The 13,751-nt window shown below is 44.0% G+C and overlaps 1 protein-coding gene across 7 annotated transcripts in view; it reads left to right on the top strand.

Annotated features, from left to right (window-relative positions):
• RAD54L2 (RAD54 like 2) overlaps positions 1-13,751 on the top strand; it is a 134,778-nt gene that overhangs the window by 67,636 nt on the left and 53,391 nt on the right. The window lies entirely within an intron of this gene.

The raw sequence follows: 13,751 nt of genomic DNA, 5'->3' as shown, positions 1-13,751 counted from the left end.
CTATGTTTTCGTGGCTTTGTAAAGGGATTTTCCAGTGTATTGCTGGTTCATTGGCACGTTTATTTATTTCCTTGATGTCACTTCACTGTTTTTTGGGTTTTTTTTTTTTTTTTTTTTGAGACAGAGTCTCACTCTGTTGTCCAGGCTGGGGTACAGTTGCAGGATCTCGGCTCAGATTCCCAGCCTCCACTTCCCAGGTTCAAGTGATTCTCCTGCCTCAGCCTCCTGAGTAGCTGGAATTACAGGCACACACCACCACACCTGGCTAATTTTTGTGTTTTTAGTAGAGACGTGTTTCACCATGTTGGCTGAGCTGGTCTCAAACTCCTGACCTCAAGTGATCCACCCACCCCGGCCTCCCAAAGTGCTGGAATTACAGGCGTGAGCCACTGCTCCTGGCCTTACATCACTCTTTAAGCCTGCAGTAGACTCTTCCTTAATGGTTGATAGCTCTGTCAACTGTCCATGATAGGGAGCCCAGACTAAGAGAGTTGTCCAAGGGTCTGTCAGTCTGTACAAATGGCAAAAATCCTAATATTATTTCTCCAAAGTAGTTTCTTGCCCTCCTGCAGCAGAAAAACATGGGAGAAAAATAACAAGAAGAAACCTGGGCTTGAATATGCACTAAAGGTTGGAGGGTAAAGGAGACTGTTAGAATTTAATATGTTTTCTTTGTTTAACAAGAATTTTATGTTTCTTATTCATGCAGACTTATGGATCCAGTTCCTAGTTTCACTCCAGAATTTCAACTACTTTCCAGATATATGTCAAATCTTAGTTAATAATGAGATTCCCCTTCCCAGTACCACTTGCATTTCTTTTAGGCTACCCTTTTTCTCATGTGAATATTTGCAAGGAAAAGCCAGATGTTCCAGTTCTTTTCCTCCATTGCTTTTACTTTATTACCTGTGCTGGTTTCTTTGGTCTTTGGTTCTCCAAGAAGGTATCCTGAGCCACCACCATCCTTTTCTTCTGAGAACACTCTGCTCATCAAAACTGTTTGGCCTACATTGTGGATAGCCATGTTCAGCTAAGACAAGAGTAGGGCTTTTCTCGGCCAGGCGCAGTGGCTCATGCCTGTAATCCTAGCACTTTGGGAGGCTGAGGTGGGCGGATCACTTGAGGTCAGGAGTTTGACCAGCCTGGCCAATATGATGAAACCCCGTCTCTACTAAAAATACAAAAATTAGCCGGGCATGATGGCAGCTACTCAGGTGTACTGAGGCAGGTACACCTGTAATCCCAGCTACTCAGGTGACTGAGGCAGGAGAATTGCTTGAACCCGGGAGGCAGAGGTTACAGTGAGCTGAGATCGCGCCATTGCACTCCAGCCTGGGGTACAAGAGCGAGACTTCATCTCAAAAAAAAAAAAAAGAGTAGGGCTTTTGTTAAGAATTTTATTGTAAAACAAATCAAAGCCCAGACCAGAAACTACAGACATAAGTAACTTACTGGTTATTCTAAGAATGACTGCTTGCCATAGGGTTTTATTTCCAAAGTTAGTTCCTTCATTTGTGGTTGGGGGTAACTGGGAGTTTATGGAGCTTTAGGATGAACTTGACAAACTTGTTGGAACGTCAGTTTTACCGGAAGATTGGTGAAGTGGTTGTCAAGGTTAGGAGGTTTGGTACTTTAACTGGTAAAGAATTTAAATGTTTTTTTGTATAATGAAAATTATGACATAGAAATAAAAATTCACATATATTTTTTAAGATGAAGTAAGATATTTTGGCCGAGCGCGGTGGCTCATACCTGTAATTCCAGCACCTTGGGAGGCCAAGGAGGGTGGTTCACCTCAGGTCAGGAGTTAGAGTCCAGCCTGGCCAACATGGCGAAACCCAATCTCTACTAAAAATACAAAACTTAGCTGGGTGTGGTGGCCCATGTCTGTAGTCCCAGCTACTTGGGAGGTTGAAGAACGAGAATCACTTGAACTCGTGAGGCAGTGGTTGCAGCGAGCCAAGATTGTGCCATTGCACTTCAGCCTGGGTGACAGAGCACAGTGGTGCTCGCCTGTAGTTCCAGCACTCTGGAGGCTGAGGCAGGAGAATTGCTTAAACCTGGGAGGCAGAGGTTGTAGTGAGCCGAGATCACGCCACTGCACTCCAGCCTGGGCTACAGAGCGAAACTTTGTCTCAAAAAAAAAAAAAAAAAAAAAAAAGAATGAATATCAAAATAATTATGCTGAGTGAAAGCCAGAACTCCTGAGAGAGAAAGAAAAAGAGCAAGAGAGTGAGAGAGAGAATAAGGAAGAATGTGGTATTAAGCCTAAGATAGCCATTTTTTATATATATATATATGGATAGCCATATATATATATATATATATATTTCTAGGCATATATATGGATATGCCTAGAAAATACAAACCAATCCTTAATGACAGAAAGCAGCTTAGTGCTTCTCTAGGGATAGGATTAGGGGCTATATATATATGTGTGTGTATATATATACATATATATGTGTGTGTGTATATATATGCGTATATATATGTGTGTGTGTATATATACACACTGTTATATATATCTAAAAATATATATATATAAACCGATATATATATGGCTATATACATACACACACATATATATACATATATATATATAGCGCCATATATATTAGTTTTCTTCCACAGTTCTTGGCTTCTAACTCCCATAGTCTTTGTTGCAGTCTTTTGTTATAATGGTGCATGTGTTAGGCCTCAGGGGGATATCTCAGGAAACAGAATCTCTCTGACCTAGTCTTGCCATCCTTTTACCTGCCCCAAGGCAGGACTCTAAAATTCCAAGCCCCCCTTTCTAATTATGGGTCATAAGACCCTCATTCCAGAGAGGGTCCTACTTATACACTGGGGAAGTAATACTGACGTGAAGCTTCCATAAAAACCCTAGAGGGGATGGGCGTGGTGACTCAGGCCTGTAATCCCATCACTTTGGGAGGCCGAGGAAGGAGAATCACCTGAGGCCAGGAGTTCGAGACCAGCCTGGTCAACATGTTGAAACCCCATCTCTACTAAAAAATGCAAATATTAGCTGGGCGTGGTGGTGCACGCCTGTAATCCCAACTATTCGGGAGACTGAGGCAGGAGAATTGCTTGAACCCAGGAGGCAGAGACTGCAGTGAGCCAAGATTGTACCACTACACTATAGCCTGGGTGACAGAGTGAGACTCTCCAACAAACAAAAAACCCTAGAGGACTGAGTTTGGAGAGCTTATGGATAGCTGAACATGTAGAGGTTTCTGGAGGGTGTCACACAAAGGGAGGGTATGGAAGCTCTGCACTCCTTCCCCCATACCTTACCCTACCATCTCCTCATCTGTATCCTTTGTAATATCCTTTATAATACCAGTAAACGTGTTTCTCTGAGTTCTGTGAGTGGTTCCGGCAAATTAATTGAACCCAAGGAGGGGTTCATGGGAACCCCAACAGGAAGCCTATCAGCTGGTGTGTGTCAGGGGGCAGTCTTGGGACTGAGCACTTAAATGGATTTGATACTATCTGACATAGTGGGATCTGACATTATCTCCAGGTAGATAGTGTTATAATTGATTTGGAGGGCACCTAGCTGATATCTACTGCAGAACTAATTGGTCGCTTGGTGGTGGGGAGAAATCCCCACGCATTTGGTCACTAGAAGTCTTCTGTGGTGGTGATTGTTGTTGTAGTGGTGTGAGAGCAGAGGAAAACCATGGTTTTAGAGTTTTTCCAAAAGAGAGTGAGAGAGCAAGAGAGAGAATACATCATGTGATTTCATTTGTATTAAAAGTCTAGAAAATACAAACCAATCCTTAATGACAGAAAGCAGCTTAGTGCTTCTCTAGGGATAGGATTAGGGGCAGAGAGAGGAGAGAAGGACTTTCAAGGGGCATAAGAAAAACTTTCAGGGTGACACATGATCATTATCTTGATTTTTATTAGTCTTATATAAATAGTATACAATCAAACCTGAATAAAGGTGGGAAAAATGTGAAAAAAAATTTAAAAAAAATCCAAGTATCTTTTTTTTTTTTGAGACAGAGTCTCATGCTCTGTCACCCAGGCTGGAATGCAGTGACGCAATCTTGGCTCACTACAACCTCCATCTCCCAGGTTCAAGCAATTCTCCTGCCTCAGCCTCCCGAGTAGCTGAGATTGCTGAAATTGTAGGTGTACCCCACCACATCCGGCTAGTGTTTGTATTTTTTACAAAAAAAAAACAAAACAAAAAACCGCAATTACTTTTGCACCAATCAAATAGTAGAGATAGAATTTCACAATGTTGACCAGGCTCGTCTCAAACTCCTGGCCTCGAGTGATCCACCTGCCTCAGCCTCCCAAAGTGATGGGATTACAGGCATGAGCCACTGTGCCTCGCCCCAAGTTAACTTTTTTTTTTTTTTTCCAGATGGAGCCTCACTGTCACCCAGGCTGTAGTGCAGTGGTGTGATCTTGGCTCACTGCAACCTCCGCCTCCCAGGTTCCAGCGATTATCCTGCCTCAACCTCCCCAGTAGCTGGGACTGACTACGGGCACCTGCTACTATGCCTGGCTCATTTTTGTATTTTTAGTATATTTTTAGTAGAGATGGGGTTTCACCATGCCGGCCAGGCTGGTCTCGAACTCCTGACCTTGTGATCTGCCTGCCTCGGCCTCCCAAAGTGCTGAGATTACAGGCATGAGCCACCATGCCTGGCCCCAAGTAACTTTTAATATAGTACTCTGTCTATACCACTCAGTGGAATATATTATATGGGGAAAAAAACTGTAAAAAAATAAAAATCTTATTGCTGGCCACAATGGTTTACACCAATAATCCCAGCCCTTTGGGAGTCCAAGGCAGGAGGATCCCTTGAGCCCAGGAGTTCAAGACCAGCCTGAACAAAATAATGAGACTCCATCACTACAAAAAATTTAAAAATTAGCCAGGCGTGGTGGTGTGCAGCTGTAGTCCAAGCTACTCAGGAGGCTGAGACAGGAAGACTCATTGAGTCTAGGAGGTCAAGACTGCAGTGAGCTGTGATCATGCCACTGCACTCCAGCCTTGGTGACAGAGTGAGACTCTGTCTCAAAAAATAAAGTAAAACCTTGATCTTTACTTAGATTTATTGTTTGTAATGAAACTATTTGAAACTATTTTGAGGCTGGGCGTGGCAGCTCACGACTGTAATCTCAGTACTTTGGGAGGCCAAGGCGCATAGATCACATGAGGTCAGGAGTCAGAGACAAGCCTGACCAATATTGTGAAACCCCGTCTCTACTAAAAATACAAAAATTGGCCGGGTGTGGTGGCATGCACCTGTAATTCCAGCAGTTCGGGAGGCTGAGACAGGAGAATCGCTTGAACCCAGGAGGCAGAGGTTGCTGTGAGCCGAGATCGCACCACTGCACTCCAGCCTCAGTGACAGAGCAAGACCCCATCTCAAAAAAACAAAAACAAAACCCACCTATTTTGAGTAGGACTGGGCAAATAAGCAAATGTATTGATGCTGTTGGAAACAAGGTTCTCACTGGGGGACAGAAGAGATACAGATATGGAATAGGAGAACTGAAATTAAGAGTATTGTTATGAACACATGATTTTTAAAGTAAATGTATTTCCTAACTAACTAATCACCATGCCCAGCTAATTTTTTTGTATTTTTAGTAGAGATGAGGTTTCACCATTTTGGCCATGCTGGTCTTGAACTCCTGACCTCGTGATCCACCTGCCTCAGCCCCCAAAGTGCTGGGATTACAAGCGTGAGCCACTGTGTCCAGCTTTTTTTTTTTTTTTGAGACGGAGTCTCGCTATGTCCCCTAGGCTGGAGTGCAGTAGCATGATCTTGGCTCACTGCAACCTCTGCCTCAGGGGTTCAAGCAATTTTCCTGCCTCAGCCTCCTGAGTAGCTGGAATTACAGGTGCGTGCCACCACGCCCTGCTAATTTTTGTATTTTTAGTAGAGACGTGGTTTCACCATGTTGGTCAGACTGGTCTCAAACTTATGACCTCGTGATCCGCCCAGCTCTGCCTCCCAAAGTGCTGGGATTACAGGCATTTGCCACCACGCCTGGCCAGAGATTCATTCTCGTATATTTGAATAGCTCATTCCCTTTCATTACTCAGTAGTATTCCACTTTATGGATATATATCCCAATTTGTTTATCCATTTGGGTTTTTTTTTTGTTTTTTTGAGAAAGAGTCTTGCTCTGTCACCCAGGCTGGAGTGCAGTGGTACGATCTCGGCTTACTGCAACCTCTGCCTCAACCTCCTGAGTAGCCGGGATTGTAGGCGCCTGCCACCATGCCCAGCTAAGTTTTTGTATTTTTAATAGAGATGGGGTTTCACCATGTTGGCCAGGCTGGTCTTGAACTCCTGACCTCAAATGATCTGCCTTCCTTCACATCCCAAAATGCTGGGATTACACACTTGTGCCACTGCACTCAGCTTCGTTTTCTTTCTTTCTTTTTTTTTTTTTTGGCCCAAGACGTTGCTTTTTTGTTTTTGTTTTTGTTTTCAGTTACAAATAAGACCACTATGAACATTCAGGTACAAGTCTTTGTGGGGCATGTGCTTTAATTTTGTTTAGATAATGGATTCTGCCACACTACTGACTATCCACATTATGGGGAAAAAATGGAATAGATTAAAACTGAGAATAGAACTTAGTGGCACTTTGCTAGAGATCTCCCTTTAGCTGAACCATTATCATTCAGTGAATAAGGTTATTCATCTGTCTCTGAATCTATGTGACTACTCTCCAGCCCACAGATCACCATATGATCTATAGGACTATCAGAATAGACTTTGTCAAAAGCGTTAGTTGAAATTAATTTCTTGTTAGGTATGTACCTGGTAGTTAAAAGTCAGCTTGGAGTGAAAGTTGCTTGAAAAGCTGTGTAGCCCCATGAGTATCAAAGAGACCAGTGGGCATTAGGAAAGCAATAACAGTGTGTGAGAGCAGCAGGGGAAAGAGATACATTCATCCAGGCATTCAATAATAATTATTGAGCACCTGTTCTTTGCCAGGCATTGTCGTGGGCATTGGGAATGGGGAACAAAAATGCCTGTCCTCATGGGATTTTCATTTTAGTAGGGAGAGATAGATGGTAAACAAGTATATAAACAATATATCAGAAGGTATAAGTGTTATGAAGAAAGGGAGAGTAGGTAAAGTCTGGGGTGGTGCTTCTTTTTTAGAGACAGAGCTCACTGTAGCCTTGAACTGCTGGGCTGAAAGGATCCACCTGCCTTAGCCTCCAAGTAGCTAGGACTACAGGTGCATACCACCACTCCAGCAATTTTTAAAAAACTTCTTGTAGAGAGGCTGAGACTAGTGGCTTATGCCTGTAATCCAAGCACTTTGGGACACTGAGGCGGGAGGATCACTTGAGGTCAGGAGTTTGAGACCAGCCTAGGCAACAGAGTGAGACTTCATTACTACTACAAAAAAAAAAAAAAAAAAAAGCCGGGCATGGTGTCAAGCACTTGTAGTCCCAGTTGCTTAGGAGGCTGAGGTGGGAGGATCACTTGAGCCAGAGGTTGAGGCCGTAGTGAGTCAACTTTGTGCCACTGCACTCCAGCCTGGGTGACAGAGTGAGACTTTGTTTCAAAAAATAAATAAATAGGCTGGATACAATGGCTCATGCCTGTAATCCCAGCACTTTGGGAGGCCGAGGCAGGTAGATCACTTGAAGTTGGGAGTTTGAGACCAGCCTGGCCAACAAGGTGAAACCCCGTCTCTACTAAAAAATACAAAAATTAGCTGAACATGGTGGTAGGTACCTGTAATCCCAGCTACTTGGGAGGCTGAGGCAGGAGAACTGCTTGAACCTGGGAGTGGAGATTGCAGTGAGCCAAGATTGTGCTGTTGCACTCCAGCTTGGGTGACAGAATGAGACTCTGCCTCTAAATAAATAAATAAATAAGTAAGTAAATGGGGGTCTCCAAGCCTACTGTGGCTTGGAAGGCTGCCTGAAAAATAAATGAATGAATGAATGAATGAATGAATAAATAAATAAATAATTTTGGGGGTAGAGGTGGAGTCTTGCTCTATTGTCCAGGCTAGTCTTGAACTCCTGGCCTTGAGTAGTACTCCCACCTCAGCCTTCCAAGTGATGGGATTACAGATATGAGCCACTGCACCTGAGGGAAGTAAGTAGGCTACTCAGGTGGTTGTCTAGGGAAAAAATATTGTAGACAAGTAGAATAGCAAGAGCTGTTGGAGAGTTTGGGCAGAGGAGTGACACAATCTGACTTTTAAAAGATCATTCTGATGGCCGGGGGCCCCCGGTGGCTCAAGCCTGTAATCCCAGCACTTTGGGAGGCCGAGACGGGCGGATCACGAGGTCAGGAGATCGAGACCATCCTGGCTAACACGGTGAAACCCCGTCTCTACTAAAAAAAAAAATACAAAAAACTAGCCGGGCGAGGTGGTGGGCGCCTGTAGTCCCAGCTACTCGGGAGGCTGAGGCAGGAGAATGGCGTGAACCTGGGAGGCGGAGCTTGCAGTGAGCTGAGATCTGGCCACTGCACTCCAGCCTGGGCGACAGAGTGAGACTCTGTCTCAAAAAAAAAAAAGATCATTCTCGCCGATATGGAGGTAATTGCCTGTATGGGGGATAAGGGATCAAGCAGGGAGGCCAGCTAGGAAGATATTGCAGAAATCTAAGCAGGAGGTGATGATAGCTTGGTGGAAGTGGTGAAAGTAGTTGGATTCTGGGTATGTTTTGAAGATAGAGCTAACTGGATTTGTTAGTCAAATGGATATAGATTGTATGAGAGAAATTAAGGATGAATTCCATGGTACTTGGACTGATAAACTGGAAGATGCCATTTTCTGAGCTTGGGAAGATTGTTGGGGAGGTACAGACAGGGAGCAGATAGGAGTTTGGTTTTGGAATCCATCGTTTAGGTTTGTAATCCATCAGGAATTGATTTTTGTGTGATGTGAGATAGGGGTCGAGGTTCATCCCCCTTTGCCCCAGTATGATTATCTAATTGATCCAGCACTCTGCATTGCATTTTTGTTGTACCCTTTGTTGTAAACCAAGGTATAGTACATGTGTGGATCTGAACTCTATTTTGTTCCCACATAGCTTTCAGGGAAATGGGAGTAGAGGGGAGGTAGTGCAGTGTGGTGAGTTAGAGCATGGACTTTGTAGACAAATCAACCACTTGGAATCAAATCTTATCTTTACCCCTTAGGGCTTTGTGCAGTAAATGTCCTCATCTGTAAAATGGGAACAATTAGAGCATGATCTCCTTAATAGGGTTGTTTGATGACTGAATTAGTTTATGTTGTAAGGTGACTAAATAGCTGAAGAAGGATAATAAGCATTGCTGATGGGCTGGACCCAGTGCTCCTGCAGGAGTGACTGAAGTAGTTGTTGGATGGCCTTGGACATGAGTGGGAATACAATGGAATTCCTCTCTAGAAGGGCTCATCACAGACTTGGGACTGGGGCTGTAGGCAATAGTCTGTTCTGCCAACCTTCCTGAAGGGAAATTGGTTAACTCTTCTTTGAATTGTTATCTTCTGAAGTCTTCCAGTGGTCTTCTTTTTTCTTTTTCTTTTCTTTTTTTTCTTCTTTCTTTTTTTTTCTCTTTTTTGGAGTCTCACTCTGTCGCCCAGGCGACAGTGGTGTGATCTCGGTCCACTGCAATCTCCGCCTCCCAGGTTCAAGTGATTCTTCCTGCCTAAGCCTTCCAAGTAGCTGGGATTACAGGTGTGAACTACCATACCTGGCTAATTTTTTTTTTTTTTTTGAGACTGAGTCTTGATCTATTGCCCAGGCTGCAGTGCAGTGGCGCGATCTCTGCTCACTGCAACCTCTGCCTCCTGGGTTCAAGTGATTCTCCTGCCTCAACCTCCCGAGTAGCTGAGATTACAGGCCCCCACCACCATGCCCAGCTAATTTTGTATTTTTAGTAGAGATGGGATTTCACCATGTTGGCCAGGCTGGTCTGAAACTCCTGACCTCAAGTGATCCACCCACCTCAGCCTCCCAAAGTGCTGACTGAGATTAGAGGTGTGAGCCACTGCACCTGGCCTTCCAGTGGCTTTTGATACAATTAAGATTACAGAAACAGGATGTATTTGCTTGAATTTGAGGTTTTTTTTTTTTTTTTTTTTTGAGACAGAGTTTCACTCTTGTTGCCCAGGTTGGAATGCAGTGGCGTGATCTTGGCTCAGTGCAGCCTCCACCTCCCAGCTTTCAGCGATTCTCCTGCCTCAGCCTCCTGAGTAGCTGGGATTATAGGTGCCCACCACCACACCTGACTAATTTTGTAGTTTTAGTAGAGACAGGATTTCACTATGTTGACTGGGCTGGTCTCGAACTCCTGACCTCAAGTGACCCACCCGCCTCGGCCTCCCAAGTTCTGGGATTACAGGCGTGGGTCACTGCACCCGGCCTGAATTTTGTGTATTTTAAATACATCTAGTTTTGAATGTAGTTTCTCAAACAGTAATTATAATTAGAGACAGCAGCAGCCATTGCCTTTCTCTCTGCAGCTTTACTGATAGGCATGCAGTGTGGCAATGTTGGGCACACTGTAATAAAGTGAAAGGAACCTAGAGAAGGCTTTCTGGAGGAATAACCATTAAACTGAAACCTGAGAACATGAATTAAAATTAAGTCATTTGTAACTGTTGGATTAAGAGGTGGGGAAAGAAGGAGACAGCATCAGCAAAGGCCCAGAGACCTGTGAGAGCACTGCGATTTTGAGACTGAAGACCACTGGGCAGAAGCTGTGTGGGTAGAGGTGGTTGGAGAGAGGTAGTAGGTGGTCAGAGGGAAGGCAAGAGGTGAGCAATCAAAAGAACCCTTAAACATTTTAGATTTTTATCCTAAGCGCAAAAGGGATAGGTGTAGTGTCTTAAAAGGTCCTGGGTGGGTGAAGACTCACATGGTCAAATTCAGAAAGCTCACACTCCCTGCATTGTGGGTTGGAGAGGAAACAAGTTAGGAGGCAGGGAGACTATGTGGAGGTTGATGTAGGAATCCAGACCAGGTAGTAGCAATGATACAGAGAGGAGTAGCCTGAGATACTTAGGTATACTCTTTAGGTACAGAATCCATGATGGACATAAGAAAAGGCAAGGATGACATTTTCTTTTTCTTGATGGTGACATTGTGGAGTGTAGGATCTTGAGAGAGCCACTGCTCTAAAAATGCCCTTCTAGCTTAGAGACTTTGTACTGTGTTCTTCTTTTCTTTGTTCTTTTTCTTTTCTTCTTTTCATTGTTCCTTTCTTTTCACCCATCAGGAAGCAATGTTACACCATGGTCCCAGATAAATACATATTTTCTTTGAATTTTCTATCACTCTATGGAAAAAGTTTATTTTTTAAAATGTATGTATGTATGTATGTATGTATTTTGAGACAGTCTTGCTGTGTCTCTCAGTCTGGAGTGCAGTGGTATAATCTCGGCTCGCTGCAGCCTCCACTTCTCAGGTTCACGCTATTCTCCGGCCTCACTCTCCTAAGTAGATGGTGTTACAGGCGCCTGCCACACATGTGGCTGATTTTTGTATTTTTAGTGGAAACAGGGTTTCATCACGTTGGCCAGGCTGGTCTCAAACTGCTGACCTCAGGTGATCCCCCCACCTTGGCCTTCCAAAGTGCTGGGATTACAGGCATGAGCCACCGCGCCTAGCCTATTGTTTTATTTATTATTATTATTTATTATTATTATTTTGAGACAGAATGTAGCTTCGTTGCACAGGCTGGAGTACAGTGGCACGATCTCAGCTCACTGCAACCTCCGCCTCCCAGGTTGAGGAGATTCTCCTGCCTTAGCCTTCCGAGTAGCTGGGATTACAGGTGCCCACCACCACGCCCGGCTAATATTTGTATTTTTAGTAGAAATGGGGTTTCACCATGTTGGCTAGGCTGGTCTCAAGTGATCTGCCTGCTTTGCCCTCCCAAAGTGCTGGGATTACAGGTGTGAGCCACTGCGCCCAGCCTGTTTTAGTTTTTAAATGGCCAGTCAGAAAAGGCTTTACCTGCCTTCTCTGACCAGAGTTTACTCTCCAGCTTTTTGCATTCACAGTGTTAAGATTTAGGGTTTCAACTAATGAGATAGTTCAGAAGGCTCATTACATGTATTAGTTTATTATTTTGCCAAGGCATGGCTTTAAATGATGCTTGCTTTATCCTTTCTCTTAGGCTGGGGTGTGGGAACTGGTAACTTGGCCCTGCCCTCCACAGCATATGCTCTTCAACCTACTCTATTCTCTACTCCCGAATCAGCAATTCTTATCATCATTAAGGTTCTGAAGGGATCATGTAAAATTTCAGTTATACTTAAGTGCATTTTGTGGAGGAAATTATGGGCTATAGCAATATTCTTTAATTTGTGATTTTGTAAAGGTTTGTTATTTCTTCCTTGCCTCTTGTGCTTTCCCAGCATGGTGTTTGCTGTGACATCTGATGCTCTGCTTGTGAAACCCCAGTCTTCGTTCAGTCTTTTTTTCCTCAACTACTGAATCCTTTTGGGCATTTGTGTGTGTGTGTGTGTGTGTGTGGTTTGTAGTCTCAGTCCTTCAAAGTGTTCACCAGTCGAATGGAATAGTAAACTGAGTTCTGTTGCTTCCACCCCCACACCCCACAGGTTACTAGCATGCTTTTGTTTGTTCATAGGATCAATTTTATTGTCGTCTTCTCTCTTAAGGTAACAGACATAATAGCGAAAAATTTGGAGGGATTATCACTTTAGTTTGTATACCTAAGTTCTGTCAAATAAAATAAGCAGAATGAGCTATTGTTCCTTTTTGCCCATTCCTTCTTAAAAGGGACAGTAGTTTCCTCTCCTAGTTTCTTCTCGCTTGATGTGGCCACCTCTACATGGGGCCTTAGAGGAGTTTGTGTGTTATGGAAAGATTTGTATACTATTCCATATCTCTGTCACCATTTAAAATGGATTTGGGGTAAAAAAAATTAGCCGGGCGTGGCAGCAGGCGCCTGTAGTCCCAGCTACTCCGGAGGCTGAGGCAGGAGAATGGCGTGAACCGGGAGGCGGAGCTTGCAGTGAGCCACTGCACTCTAGCCTGGGCGACAGAGCGAGGCGAGACTCCATCTCTAAATGAATGAATGAATGAATGAATGAATAAATAAATAAATAAATAAATAAAATAAATGGATTTTGGGGAGGGAGAATGGGTGTGATTCTGCACTATAACATGAGGCATTACCTGGCTAAGCCCTTAGGGAAGGATCACAATCCCCCGAGGCTACCGATTTGTTCTCATTATTATTACGTGTATCTCATTCATTATTAAAGAATGAATCTTTGGGGCTAGGCTTGGTGGCTCACGCCTGTAATCCCAGCACTTTGGGAGGCTGAGGTGGGTGGATCACTTGAGGTCAGGAGTTTGAGACCAGTCTGGCCAACATGGTGAAACCCCATTTCTACTAAGAATACAAAAATTAGCTGGGCGTGGTAGTAGGTGCCTATAATCCCAGCTACTCAGGAGGCTGAAACAGGAGAATCGCTTGAACCTGGGAGGCAGAGGTTGCAGTAAGCCAGGATTATGCCACTGCACTCCAGCCTGGGCGACAAAAGTGAGGCTTCATCTCCAAAAAAAAAAAAAAAGGAGAGAGAGAAAGAATTAATCTTCTTTAATAATCTCCCCTTTTAGGATATAAAGATTCCTTTTGCTCCTCCAACTCTCAGCTCCCAGGCTCTCTGGAGATGCTAGGAGAGAGCTTTCTGTGTCTCCTTGAGAGAGGCCGCCAGTTGGAGCCCTTAAGAGGGGCAGGAAGCCCAGCACCGATTGATATGACCCTTAT

The sequence above is a fragment of the Papio anubis genome, chromosome 2, assembly GCF_008728515.1.
Source record: "Papio anubis isolate 15944 chromosome 2, Panubis1.0, whole genome shotgun sequence".
In the NCBI taxonomy this organism is placed as follows: Eukaryota; Metazoa; Chordata; class Mammalia; order Primates; family Cercopithecidae; genus Papio; species Papio anubis.
This window is presented reverse-complemented; position numbering and strand designations above follow the sequence as displayed.